Raw genomic sequence first — 15,788 nt, 5'->3', positions numbered from 1 at the left:
TAAAAGTGGTATACTCATCTTTGTCAAGTCTGATGATGTCACCATCCTACAAATATACCTGTAGAAAAACAAAACCCCAATAATGTGTATAGTGTGTCGTGTAAATGCATACTGCTGTATTATCATAATGTAGTTAGGTAGGGGTTTGAATCCTGCACTTGTCAACTGTGTGTGTTTCCCTGGGGCAAAGTAACCTTTTTGGAGAATACTCACACCCCTTAAAAGTGGTATACTCATCTTTGTCAAGTCTGATGATGTCACCATCCTACAAATATACCTGTGGAAAAGAGAAATCTCAATCATGTGTATAGTGTGTCATGTAAATACATACTGCTACATTATCATAATGTAGTTAGATAGGGGTTTGAATCCTGCATTTGCTTACTGTGTGTGTCTCTCCGTGGGGAGGAGTAAACATGTTGGAGACTACTCACACCCCTTAAAAGTGGTATACTCATCTTTGTCAAGTCTGATGATGTCATCATCCTACAAATGTACCTGTGGAAAAGAGAAATCCCAGTAATGTGTATTGCATGTTGTGTAAAAGTGTACTACTATTGTATCATAATGTAGTTAGGTGGGGGTTTGAATCCTGCACTTATCAACTCTGTATGTGTGTCTCCCTGGGAAAGAGCAACCTTTTTGGAGACTACTCACACCCCTTAAAAGTGGTATACTCATTTTTGTCAAGTCTGATGATGTCACCATCCTACAAATATACCTGTGGAAAAGAGAAATCCCAGTAATGTGTATAGCGTGTCGTGTAAATGCATACTGCTGTAGTATCATAATGTACTTAGTAAGGAGTCTGAATCTCACACTTGCTGACTGTGTGTGTGTGAGCGTGTGTGACACCGTTGGTCAGTGTGGAGTGGGTTTTGATTTTTTTAGTTTATGACAAATCACAATGACAACTGTATGTGCATTACACATGTAAGGTAGCTGTGGGGCAAAGCCATATACATACATGTGACCTCAATTATTTCATTGGTGGGTACTCTGCTTTCTGCATGAACTCATATGCTATTTTTGCCAGAGCATGCTGACACTTTCCAGACCTTAGGTCACTTCTGTATGCTAGTGTCAAGCTTAGCCACTGCAGTGATCCCTGGGCTACGTCTACTGTTTCACATCCACTCATCACGGTTTCTATTGAAGAGTGTGAGTGAGGGTTTATGCTTGAGGTATATTTGAATTTTGTTCTAAAGCAAGCAAAGTCTGGCAAAGATGACTAATCATTATAGGTGTGAAACAACCTCTGTGGATCTGCATGCAAACCCTTTATTGCTTATGTGCTCCACAGAGGGATTTCCAAAACCCTTTGGTAATGTGATTATCAAAGGAGAGATGACTAAACACATGGCTCTATGTATATATTAGTACCTGTTCCACATTTTGGGGGCTACTACCTATGTTGTACTCTGGGGATACTTTGTTTTCTAAAAGTGGATAACTATGCTTTCTTTGGCTTATAGCTTTACAGCATGAGTTTGACACCAGGTATCTGTCTATATGATACCCTTTTGGAGGATGTGTGTGTCATGGAGAATAAAGTATAGCCCACAGTATGCATTTTCATCAAATGTGGCCAGACATATCCCTACTGTGTTTGCTTGTACCTAAGAAAGCTATATGCCAAATAGTAGTGGTCCCAGGACTGAGTGCAGGTGAATACCACTTGTTACTGGCATAGAATTGTACATGGAGACTGCAAATGTTACTGTGTGCCCTACATCTGTGTGTCAGTTGTCAATCCATCATCTAACAATCGTTGATGGTCAGTCTGTTGAGGTTATGTATAATACTAGAATGTGGGATGGGTATGAATTGCTGGTGAGCTATAGCTTGGCTATGTGGACCTCCCCTCCCTCACCTATAGCCTTGTTAATTGGCTTGAAGTCTACTAGGTGTATGACCCATGATCTGGGCTTTAGAGAACCTAAGTGGGTATGGTGCAGTGTTTGCAGGTTCATAATGTCTCTGTTAATGAGTTCCATAATGCTGTGCTCCATAAACTTCCCGATAACATTTGTCTGGCTTATAGGGTGAGACTTTCCAGGATCTGTTGTAGTTCTACCCTTAATCAATTTATGTTAACATTTGCACTGGGTGTGATGAGGGTGGACAGGTTTAGGAATAAGTATATTAGAGGGTCAGCCCAGGTTTGAAGGTTAGTAGACCAAGCCAGATAGGCAGGATTAAGTTGCTTTGTACATGTGCTGAGGAGGGATGCAGAGTATATTGTGATATAGATGCTAAGGATGAAGCCGCCAGGTAACAGGAAAAGAGGAATGCCTAAGATGAGGTTTATGGCTGTGGTGAGAGAGGACATGCAGGTGGATGGTATGACAGCACAAGATGCAGAGGGCAGGAAGAAATGGAAACAGATGATCTACTGTGGCAACCCCTAATGGGAGCATCTGAAAGGAGAAGAAGAAGTTGTAGCTCAACCCTTCTGGACTGTGGACACCATTACCATGCATCATTCCACAAGTATGTAACCTGTATAGAGGCTGCATCTGAACAGAGTGTTTAGGTGAGTGGTGACTTCATATGTCAGCTTGTGTATGACACAGCCAGGGTCACTGCTCAGTACCATTGCCACTGTGGTTTGGACTTTGGTAAAGAGATGTTTTAACTAGAGTGTCTGTGAATCATCAGGTTTTACGTTCTTCAGGTCTGGAAATGTGGCCCTTGTGTAATGACAGGGTGGTGAAATCCGCATTCAAACTGTCTGACAAGAAATTGGTAATGTCAGTCAGATAAAGTGTACTTTGTGGCCATTTACATTAACTGTGACCCAATCTGAGATTTCCCTGTAGATTATACACAACGCTAAAGAAAGCTTTAGTGTTGTCTTTGGAATCCTTGCCATTTTGTATTTTGAAACTTGCCCTGTATGTTTATTGATGAATTCTATTTTCCCAATAATACTGACCAGAGAGGTTATCCCTTCTTGGCATGTAACTCTTTTTTGGTACAACTTCACACCTTCTATTATATATTTAGTTTATGGCAGGGGTCCATGAGACTAATGTACTTTTACTGTATAAGTGAAAATTTCTTGTATTTATGATAGCACGGTCCATGCAACCCTGTAGGTGAACATTGTGCATTACTAAAGGATTATGCAGCTGGGGCAGTGTTAACCTTAGTAATGCAAACCAATGACAGATAGCAACAACAGCATCACCCACAGCACAGTGTCAACCTGTGTCATACACACACATGCATACTCAAGTTCCAAAATGTGTGTAGTACAATGCATACTGGACACCAATAGAAACTATGAAGTGTTAACACTGGCCAATACAGGGCATGTCACCCTGCCCATGTGTCCAATATGCATGTACATGCAGACAGTGCACCTCCACCATATTCACAAATGGACACCTGCAAACCTGTGGTGCACACACCCCACACTTACTGTCCACTGTATAATGCATGCTGACACAACTACACACATCAGCCAAGTAGCACATGGGCAAACAAAACACAATTGGAATAAACACTGGTGAAAACAATACAACATTGCTAATTACAGCTCATAGTTTCATAGGTTCATAGGTTCATAGGTTCATAGGTTGGTACTAGGCTATCAGCCCTAGGGCCTATACAAGCCTAGCCATAACAATTCCCTGGCTATTTCTTCCCACATTATTTACTTTCCTGGACCCCTGTCTAGCAGGGCGACTGACGTGATCCCTGGGGTGAATTTCCTTTCTCCCATCCAATCGTCAAGGTTCCTCTTGAAGAGGTCCAAAGAGGCACTCTGCTTGACATGTATGGGCAATCTATTCCAGAGTCTGGGGAGTCTCTGGGTCAGGAACCTATCCCTCCAACATGTTTTGTTTATTGTGATGACAAGGTTTAGATCCCTGTGTAGCTCTGAGGGTTTGGGATTTCTTTAAGTGTAGCATGTCCAACAGCTCTGGGTTTGACATGGCCTTGTATGTTAAGCAGAGATCGCCTCTGAGTAGACGATATGCGACAGAGTATAGCTGGAGTTTTTAAGGCGGTCAACGAGGGGCATCTGCTTTAGGCCTGTGATTCTTTTAGTGAGGTATTTCTGAGGCCTTTCCAGTTGTTGCAGATGTCTTGAGAGGTACATACCAAATGGGGCATTGTATTCTATAATGGGTCTAATGAGGGATGAGTACAGTGGGACAATGACCTCCTATTTTCTGGATGAAAAGCCCTTCGTGATGAGGTGTGCCACATAGAAGGATTTCCTGACTGTTGTGGCGATGTGGTTATCGAAGGTGAGACCACTGTCCACCTGTTTCCCTAAGTCTCTTATCACACTTTCTGTGTTTAGTGTACTGCCACCTATATGGTAATTCATGGATACATGTTTTTTTCCCAAAGGGGATAACAATACATTTCTTGGCATTGAGCTTGAGCCCATGGCTCTGGTACCAAGCATCTGTTTCTGTAAGGCCCTTTTGTAGAGTATCCACATCATTTGAGGATTCAATAATGGCTCCCAGTTTGCAGTCATCTGCAAACTTTGTTAGCCAGAGTCCCTTAGTGTTGACCTGTACTTCAGAGAAGTAGATGCCAAACAAGAGTGGCCCCAGGACTGAACCCTGAGGTACGCCACTTGTCACTTGTCTGGAGATGGATTTGGAGTCGGCTACTTTTACAGTGTGGGTTCTATCAGTAAGCCATTTAGCAACCCATTGGGTGACATAGGGATTAATGCTCAACTTAGTAAGTTTATCTATGATTCCAGAGTGGGGGATGGTGTCAAAGGCCTTGGCAAGGTCTAGATAGGCTGTGTGGACCACCTTACCCTTGTCCATGTCTCTGGAGACTGATTCAAAGAAGTCAATCAGGTTCAGGAGACAAGATCGGCCCTTCACAAACCCAAACTGGGTGGGGTCCAGTGTTTGAAGGTTGCCAATGTCTTTGTTTATAAGTTCCATGATAATACGCTCCATGGCCTTGCAGATAAGGCTTGTCAGACTGATGGGACAGTAGTTTCCGGGATCCAAGGTGGATCCCCCCTTGTGGATTGGGATAACTGTAGCTCTGCGCCACTCAGTGAGCACGAAACCTGAGGTGAGGCTATGATTAAACATGACACTTAGGTGAGGTGCCAGTTCATATTATAGTTCATGTAGTACACAGCCCGGGATGTCATCTGGTCCCATGGATGCTGTATTCTTGGCTTTAGAGAGTGCGTTTTGTACCTGTGTGGCCGTTATTACTGGAATTTGGCAATCTTCCGGTATTGAGATGGGCCATTTTGGGGGTGAGAGTGGGGTGAAGTTGGCACTGAATCGATCTGCCAGGATATTGGCAATATCCTTCGGATCAGTATATTTAATGCCATTCTGTTTTAGCTCAGAGCAGATCTGAGCATTGCCATTTAGATTCTTGACATAATTATAGAATGCTTTGTGGTTGTCTTTGGAATCTTTGGCAATTTTATTTTCATAACTAGCTTTGGAGGATTTTATGAGGCATCTCAGTTTCTTACTGAGGCTAGTAAGGGAGTTTTTTGCATCCTGGGATTTTCCTCTTTTCTGCAAAAGTTTCTTCCTTTTGTTGTAAAGTTTGTTTATGGCAGGGGACCACCAGATTGGCTTCCTTTTTGGATGAGAGCATTTTGGTTCTATTTGGGATGGCACGATTCATGCATGAGTGGATGTGCTCGTACAATGCCATAGTGTAGGATTCAGCAGTTGAACTTTCAGTTCCCGTCTGCATGGGTGTCATGAAGTTTGTCACTTCTGACTTGAGTAGCATGAAGTTGGCTTTGGAGAAGTTTTTTATGGTGGTTTCTTTACTGGGGGTGGGGGTGGGATGTGGATGTTAAGGGTGATTAGCTTATGGTCAGACCTGACTAACGAGGGGGTGACCATAGGTATGGAGCATTGATTTCCCATGTTGGTAATGACCAGGTCTAGAATATTGGAGCCCCTGGTGGGACTATGGATTAGTTGATCCAGGGCGTTAGAATTTATGAATTCCAAGAACCGTTTCGCAAAGGTGTTGGGACATGAGTAGTTTTCCCAGTTAATGACAGGGTAGTTAAAATCACCCAGTATTAGGGTGTTTGGTTCTATCTTAATATTTTCCAGTATGTTTAGAAAGGTGTAGTGAGAATCTTGGGGTATGGTGGGGGATCTGTAGCAAGCTACAATTTGGATTGCAGTCTTACCTAGTGTTAGTTGCACTTGGTGAATTTCAGACACATTGTGTTGGCCAACTAGCCTGGCGGTGTGAATATCCTTGGTGAATATTGACACTCCTCCACCTTTAGTGTTTCGGTCCTGGTTTGGTGGCCGAAAAGTGTGGTAAGAGTTGTAGCCTGGTATTGCAGGGGTGCTCTCTGGAGCCTTGAACCAGGTCTCAGTTACTGCACAGATATCGATGTTCTCCATTTTTAGGAGTGCCTCGAGAGAGTGCATTTTGAGGTTTAGACTTCTAGCATTGAGTAGCATTACCTTCAGATTTTGCATGCTTGTACCTGTTATGGTGGTGGTTTTGTCCTTTGAAGTTTGCCTAAAAAAGACACTATAGGGGTGGCAAGAGCCTTAGCCAGTAACCTGAATCCCAGGGGCGACAGGTGCAGACCATCTCTGGCAAAGCATCGTGGTCTGTCAATCATATCATCCCAGGCAGACAGATACTGGATCCCCTTTGAATGACACCATAAGCTTAGCCAATTGTTGAAGTCAATCATTTTATCCTTATATTGTGGTATCATTCTGGGCGAAGGCAGGATGCTACTCAGGGCTAGGGTCATACCTGCCTGGGCCACATGATCCGAGAGCTCTTCCATGTCTCTTTTCATGTAGTCCAGGGAGGTACGTCTCAAGTCATTCACTCCAACATGGACAATGACAGAGTCATATTTGTACATGTTGTGGAGTGACTTGAGTGCATGCGTTATGTGGCGGATCCTGGCACCCGACAGGCAGCCAACTGTAATTTTCTCCTTATTCAACCTGGTGAGAGGGACATCAGTGTGCCGGACTATAGAGTCACCTATGACTAAAGTGTTAGGTACATTGTCTTGCCTTAGGGGCTGTTGCTGGGTGGCACACTGGTGTTGTGAAGTATGTGACACATTGGTTGTGATTGGTGTTTGTTTGCATTTCAGCTTCAGAGGTCTTTGTTGCTTGGGCAGGTTACAGTTAAGGGCCTCTGCATATGTGGATTTAGAGGTGCTATATGTGGGTGTTGGTGGTGGGGGTTTAGAAGGGCTATGTGTTGCTTGAGGTGTAGTGTCTGTGTTAACCTTCTCCTCTTGACTGTTTAGCACAATCTTGGGTGGAGAGAGCTTTGCTTCCATTTTGGCTATGTAAGTGCATCTCTCACAGGTTGTAGTGTTGGGTGGTAGGAGGAGAGGGTTGTCTGTGTACATGAGGCAATTGCTGCATTGCCCCAGTATGCCCAGATTCACCAGGTGGTCAGGAGAAATCACTGGAAGCTGACCCTTGGACATGCCTGGTTTGGGGCTTTTTTTTTTTCTTTGTAAAGTATAGGAGCTGTTTCCTTAGCAAGGTACTTTGCAATTATAGGTTGTTTAGTGCCTACTATTAATTTCTCCTTGTTAACAAGGAGAGTTCAGTGTTTGTATGAGTTTAAGGCTTCCTAGTGCTTTCCAGCAGGTATTAGAGAAAGTGCTAGTCACAGGGATGCTTAAAGGTAAGATTGAAAAGAATGCACTCTGCAGTGTGCACTAGAGAAGTTAGATGTGAAAGTAGGTACCTTGAGTTTTACCTGTTTAAAAAGTTAAGGTTTGGTGGAGAGTTACTATTTTTAAAACAGCAAGATGGACTGAAAGGGGTGGTCACTTTTGTATTTTGGTACAGCTTTAATGCATCATGCCTGCTCAGCTACACCTTCAAGGATAGCATTACACTTTACTGCTGACAACATGCTACACATCCAACCATTGTTATACTTTATTAAAGTCATCCTGTGCATCAGCACCATGTTAGCCTGTTCCTGCATCAATGTTACAGATGACAGGAGGTGGCACAGGTTTCATCATATGCACAGGGTGTGTTGTTGGTTTGCCAGAGACCTACACTGAGCCATACAATTGACATGTGTGTGTGAGTGTGTGTATGAGGGCCATGAGTACTGTTATGGGCCAATGTTGATGTAATGTGTGCGGGTATGTGTTTGCCCTAGGTTTATGTGCATGTGCCTGCATGCACACAGTTCCACCATGTGGCTGCCATATATGGGGATTTGTGAGACAGCTACAGACTGTACCTGGCAGGCTTTAGAGATCACTGTCTCTGGCCATTACAGACCCTGTGCCTGGCAAGGGTGCTACAGACAGTATCAGGTACTAATCCAGACTGGGTACTATCCAAAGAGGTTGACAAATGTCCAATGGATCCAGGTCCCTGCTGAGACTGGCCAGAGCCACATGCACGTGGTCTGCTAGGACGGTCTATGGACAGCCCCCACCAACATTGCTGGGGCTGGTACTGGCACTACGGGAGCGACTGTGACTTGCTGGATGTCTACGGTGACCTCCAGCTGCTGATGTTGCTGGCATACATCCATGTTGACATCTCAACTGTCCCGCACTGTCCTGACACATGGACATGACATTGTGGAGGACATCCAATGTCTCACCCCAACATCTATCAATGACCTCAGTGTTGTTACGTACGGCACCTGCTAGGTCATGGATACTGTCATTTACAGAGGCGTCATAAGCCCTCTGTGCCCTTAGCCCCTGTCTGATGTACCGCTCCATTCATGTATGTGCCTCCAGCACAGCCTGGAACATGCGTGTGGTAGAAATAGGTGTGGCACGTCTGCCAGGGGCATAATGACCAGCAGTGCTCTGACAAGAACCCCTGGGCATCTGCCTATGTGGTACCATTCCAAATACCTGGCTATGGCTGCTGTGTCCTGATACATGTGCCATAGATACCACACTGTCCTGGCCAATGCCAACTGTACACTGAACAGAGGGCAATGGTGATGATGGATGTACAGGCAGTATGATTGTGTGTATGGATGGGGTGGAGACTTGTGTACTGTCAATTGGTGGCCCAACAACAGACCCTGACAAACCTGCCTGTGCCTCAGCACACCTATCCTCATCATCGCTGTCTGTCTGACTCAGTGACATCAGGTTCCCTGCTGTACTGAACCAGCCCTACCTCGGCACCTGTGAAAGGAAAACAGGAAACACACTTTAAGACCTGAACATGACTTCAGACCACATGTGCACATGCACACATGCACTCATGCACACATGCACACATGCACACACATGCACACATACACACATGCACACATGCGCACATGCACATACATGCACACATGCACACACACACAAATACACACCTCCCCAAAGCAGACACACACAACACCAGCAATTACAGAACACACATAATAGCAGGTGATGGTGGGGTACAGTATCACACACAAAACAGTCATATCACACATGTCAGCATGCAGGACATGTGTTGCTCAACAGCATGCAGTGCAAGTGTAGTCAGTCCTTGTTACTAACAGTATACATGGCTTTGATGCATGTGTTTTGTTATCAGGTGATGGCCCTCCCCCTGGAACACAATGCATACACGGACACAACATTGCTGTGCAAGTATTCATAACCCTGTAATGTACTGTGCACCATAACTCACAGGTGGACATACCTTGCTGGATGTGTATCTGTGTGTCATATAGGTATCCAATGCTGATTACAGCCTCCATGTCTTTAGCAAATAATTGCAGCCACATTTTTAGCACATGCCTGATGAGTATTCACACAACATCATCAGTGGTGCATGGATAATTGATGGAATACCATTCAGCCACATACCCAATGTACGGTACTTATGGTGAGTGTAGTTCATATTGTGGATATGCCAGTCTCATCCATGACATGGCATGCTAAAACACAACTACATATTTAAACACTACACATACCCAGTGTGAGTCATATGACCTTGCAACTCAATAGCCTCACAAGACATATATGTGTCAGTTGTGCAAATGGTGATTGGTATGCATACTGTTTAGAGGTGCATATGTCTGCACACACGCAACATTAAGGTCTATAGCAATGAAAGTTATGTGCAGTACTATGGTTACAATAACTGGATGGGTTATAGTACCATAGGCCATCATCATGAAGCATCAGGTGGTCACTCAAGGCTACAAATGTTTCCCAAACCAGCACTAATCATGCTGTGCTGGAACTGTACTACCTTGGCTAAATTCACCATTTCACAACCAGTTGTTACGTGAGTTTGTAAGGAGGCCAATAAGGAACATTCCCTGACATGAATGTGTAGTGTGTTGCAGAGTGTTTAAATGCCCCATGATAGGCCTCTTCCCCTCAGGTATATTATGTGTAATGTGTGGATGAGATTTTGGATACTGGAGCGTGTCTTTACAGAGAGTTTGGGAATCCTTTATGTGTAGCATGCTAAAATGCTCTGTGTATGACATAGATGTATATGTTATGTGCATGTTGAGTATCAACTGTGCCTATCCAATGGTCACTACAGTCTAGCCACATTTGTTTGAGATGGTCTGGGTACTGCATGTGTTTGAGGCCGCTAATCACATTAGTGAGATGTGCGTGCACTTACACCAAACCTGCACAGCATGCATTATGGGTAGGTGTGTTACATGTGTACATGGCCTACACCTTAACTATGACATGCACTTTTTAGTTACAATAATAAATGTCGAACACACTCACCAGCATCTGTCCTCTGCCTTGATATCACCCCAGAGGGACCTACATAGAGATGAGATAGTTTGTCAGTGGCCACATCTGTGGCATTGCTACTGTGTGTTTGCAATCTTACAGTACAACAACAGTTTACATTCACAGGGCTACAGATTATGTTCCAAATTATCAGTATTGTACACCAACAGGCTCCACATCTTTGAACGACACACTCCACATTTCACATATGCATGATCTACCAATACAGATAACAGTAGTCTACAGATATGCCATGTTACCTGCATGCTCCATGTGTGCTTGCTGGGTGGCTCCAACCTCCAACATGGTGTATGTCTGCTGCTGTTGTTGTTGGGCAGGTGCCACCAGGCTCAGGAGCAGCTCCTCCACTCTGGTGAGGGGGGGATGGATATTAACACCACCTCCTGTTGCAAGCTGTTGTCTATGCACTTCAGCAGCATGCTGACGGACATGGCTGAGAAGATCACTGCAGTGGTGGTGTACCTGCTCAAATGTCCGGTTATGCAGGCCTACCTCATTGACCCTGCGGACAACATCTTGCCACATTGCAGTACTCTCCTGCTGGTCCTGGCTGGTTCATGAGAACATGAGACGGTAGTGCTGAATAATACTGCTAGTAATGATATCATCTTCAGCACTACTGTAACTGGGGTTCCTGCGATGGGCCATGATCCCTGGAAGACATAAATACAAAAATATGTCTGAGCAAGTCATAAAGCACATTTAACATTATACAGTACAGATATCACTGAACTGCCATATATAGCAACCTATAAGCTAACCGAGAGTGAAACACTGTAACTGCCACTTATCACTGCTCAACCCACAACTGCTTGAAATTGCCTTGCTCACTCTCTATCTAATAAACCATGTTCTGCACAGCAACAAAATAAAATCACTATATATGACTATACAAGAGTACCTGGCACACTGTATGCAAAATGATGCAACACCTAGCCACAGCAGATATACATCAAGCTGATGTGTAAAGAAATATATCATCCATCACAATCAGTGTAAGGTCCAGTAAATGTATTACTATTATACCACACAACTTGTTAATGGCAAACCCGTGGCCAAAATAGGTGCACAATTGGGAATATAGGTTGCATACTGCTGTAGTACACTATGAATGTTGCTAGATACGCAGTTATATGTTTTACTACACAACTACACATATGTCAAAGGACATGTTAAAGACATACCCATACACACATCAGTCATAATTACAAGACACAAAGGTATGACAACCCAGATAAGCTTTCAGTGTGTATTATACAGTACTGTGTGTCAGTACTTACACAACCTTAATTTTGAGAAATGTAATCTGTGATGAATGCAGGGACCACACAAAACAGTGGATGCAAGCAATGTGGACATATACCATACTTTGCTATACAGACCCAGAGCTTCAAGTAGTACTACAGTACACACAGGATTTGCATTCAACATCGATACCAATCAATAATCATTGATGTAGTGCTTTAGCCTCCAATGACACACCCTAGTTAAAACCAAGGGACTTAATCACATTGTATGTAATAGCACTTGTTCTGCCTAGCAACAGAATACACAGCTTTTGTTAGGATCAAAGCAAGGACCCATAATACCATGACATAAACAGTTTCTCACTAAGCTATCCCACAGATACATATCTTTGACATATTCACAAACATATTGACCATCACAGTCAGTCAACAGTACAGAGAATATATTGCAACAAGTAGATGTAGGTGTGTATGAGTATATATAACTATATATATATATCTATATCTATATCTATATATATATCTATATCTATATATATATCTATATATATATATATATATATATATATATATATATATATATATATATATATATATATATATATATATATATATACATATACACATCCATTGGTCTACATATACATATATATGTAGGCATATATACATTTCACCTTTCATAGTGAGAATATCAATTATAATAAGGATGTAAGGTTTGCAGTAATGTAATCAAATCGCGCAGTCTTGGGATAATTGCATTGAAGGTGTTCACAGCCCAGGTAGCTTTAGCAGGCCTTACTGGCTTCAACATTGCAAACTGAACAAACCACCCACAGTGTTTAACCACCACATGTCATATACCAGCACTGTATGCTGTCTTGTTTGTCACACACTAAAACCTACCTACAAATATGCGCATACTAACCTTCACCAACATATATATCTCCCCCATTCACAAACAGTTGCAATATGTCCCCTGTTCTATGCACATATACAGATGTGAATATATATGACACACATATATATTTCTCCATATATGCGTGGCATACACACACAAAGTCCACATTGTTGAAAGTCCCTGGACCTCACAGCTGAACTGTTGGGCCTTGCTGCAACACAAAGAGGTGTCACATATGAACACACACTAACTTTAGGGGGGTATATATGGCAACAGATGCTAGATAAGCATACTAGACTGCTACAGCAGTTGCCTATGCTAAGCTACACTTTAATATGACTATCATGCATGTGTTGTTTTGTCACACCCATGTTTATATAATGTCAGCGCTAATCCCCCCAACAGCCATTGGCCACACTACTGTACAGAACACAGATAACACAGATCAGATCTTTGACATTTAATGCTGAACTACACATTTCACAGGTATGTCCCACTGCCCACATGTACACACAATATTGTAAATAGCAGTAGTTAAGCATAACATCTGCGCATAAAGAATTACTGCTCCCACATATGACTGGTTCACATTATGTAGACTATTCTTCAATAACATCTACTACATGCCAGTAAATACATATGTGTCACATACCTTTCCTTTATATGATTTGGTAATATTTATTTTTCCTTTTCTCTGTCTCTCTCTCCCTCTCTGTTTCTCTCTCTGTCAGTCTCTGCAACAGAGTGATTGAGTTTGTTTGCACAGATTGCAGCATGCTTTTGTAGGAATTTGCACATGAGCATGTGATGGCCTCTGCACCAATTATTGGCCACCATTTGCTAATTGCATGCAGCCTGCTGTGTAGTAATTGCAGTAATCACTGTCATAGCAACCCAGTACTATAAATTGCTGACTCATGTAAGTGTGACGCTTTCAGCTTTCCAAGATGGAGATCATCCTTGTTTGCTGTGGACATCATTGTTTAAGACAGAAGGTTGGTTGGTATAGTTCTTATATCAGAAGCCAGGGGTGTAGCCAGAGATTTACATTTTGTACTCAGACCTAATGTTGCTGGTTCCAGTACCCACTTGTCAGTGTAGAAATGTACTCACCCCTCAAAATGCTACCCCAAGATACATGGAAAGATGTACTTTCTTTTCAACTGTTACAATTAACTGCCATGCAAAGCTAGCTATTGAGATGTATTCCTTTGGCACAATAATTGTTTGTGAACTGCTATACTGTGAATATTCATTTACTCAGTTATAAACAGTTTGTGCTTTTTTAGTGTTGACATTAGCACAAACTGCTCAGAAAAAAATGGGTAGATTTCAGTACTGTGAGTATGCTTACCTACATCCTTGGTAGACCCTGCACACACAATTATATTCTACATTTGGGTTGGGTTGCAGAACTACAGAGAGAGTAAGTACTATTGTGTGGATTTTATCTTGCTGGACTTACAGGGTTGCTGTGTACATGTTAGTTTATCAAGGCAAGTAGTCTGTCTGCGTAACTCCCAACTGTGGACCTATCCACATGATAGCCAGAGAATAGCCTGTTATTTTTTGTCTGTGCACCACACAGATCTTTTCAGCAATAGAGCAATGGCATTCTTACAATTGGTTGCTACCAGTACATGGCTAAATCCATTTGTATTTCAGTATTGTATTCCTACATAAGGGTATGCTTCCGAAACTCCTTCCAAAGCTATTTGCACAGTGTGTAACAGCAGAAAGGCTGATATGCCTCTGTGTTTCTGCCTCTGCCAGACCTCTCAACCACTCAGGTACATATTTGAACAGACTCAGGGAAAAGTAAAGAAAAAGTCAGGGACACCTTTAAAATATTAGTGCCATTAAGTTGAGACATTGAGAGAATCAGAGCATATGAATTAATACACCTTTTCTGAAGTAAAAGAAGCGTCTAACGCTTAATTATTGTCATTATTCATTAAGTGTAATTCACCACCTTTCTGGCCAAAGTCAGTAGTCTTTGGAGGGATTCAGAGGGACAGAGCTAAAATTAGTTTCAAAATCAGGGACATCCCTGGAAACTACGGACAGTTGGGAGGTATGGCCTCTGCCCTAAACAGATATGCCAGTGTTTGTCCTGCTGTGATACTGTGTGGGGTTATAAAGTGATGGTGTAACATTATTTCCTGCTAGAATGGCTGCTTCTCTTATCACAGTAATGTAATTTAATCCCACAACTGTTGGTCAACATTCACAGAATAAGTTGTGTGGTATGGTATTCCTATTTTTCCTTTACATTCACTCATTCTGATGCGTGATATATTTATTTAAGCACCAAGTTGATGTATATCTACCATGGCTTAGTGGTACTTCATGTTGTGTAGTGTGTGCAAGGTCTGGGGTTTGAGACTTACAGAGGTGTTTTATTTTGCTCCTGAGCAGAACAAGGGCCCTCACATACAGAGTGACTAAGGCACTTTTAAGCGGTTGTAAGCGGGTTTGCGCATTGCTGTGCATTGCTTAGCCAAGTGCAAACAAGTGCAAACTTGTGCAAATCCACTAACTACCGCTTAATAGTGCTTACTCCCACTAACCCCCCCCGCTCATTTCTTTGAAAGAAAAGAAAAATGGGAAGATAGGAAAGTGGTGAAAAAGGGGCACAAAGAGGGAAAGACAGTATGGAAAATAGCTTGGGATGTGCAGGACGGGTGTAGGGAAGGTCCATAGCTGCCCATTTCTTCAACAGCAACAGCTGTGCATATGCAATAAGTTTGGAGGTAGATATGAACCCTTCAACCCCTGAGAGAGGGGTGAGGACAACAAAGTATGTTGTAATGCCAATTATATAACATTTCATGTGTCCAGTAGACATGTGTGCAAAATGGGCAGCTATGTATGGGGCGTAATTTTTTTTTTTGGGAGCAGATTGCCCTTT

The sequence above is a fragment of the Protopterus annectens genome, chromosome 5.part1 (genome assembly GCF_019279795.1).
Source record: "Protopterus annectens isolate FY-2018-M chromosome 5.part1, PAN1.0, whole genome shotgun sequence".
NCBI classification, from domain to species: Eukaryota; Metazoa; Chordata; order Ceratodontiformes; family Protopteridae; genus Protopterus; species Protopterus annectens.
This window is presented reverse-complemented; position numbering follows the sequence as displayed.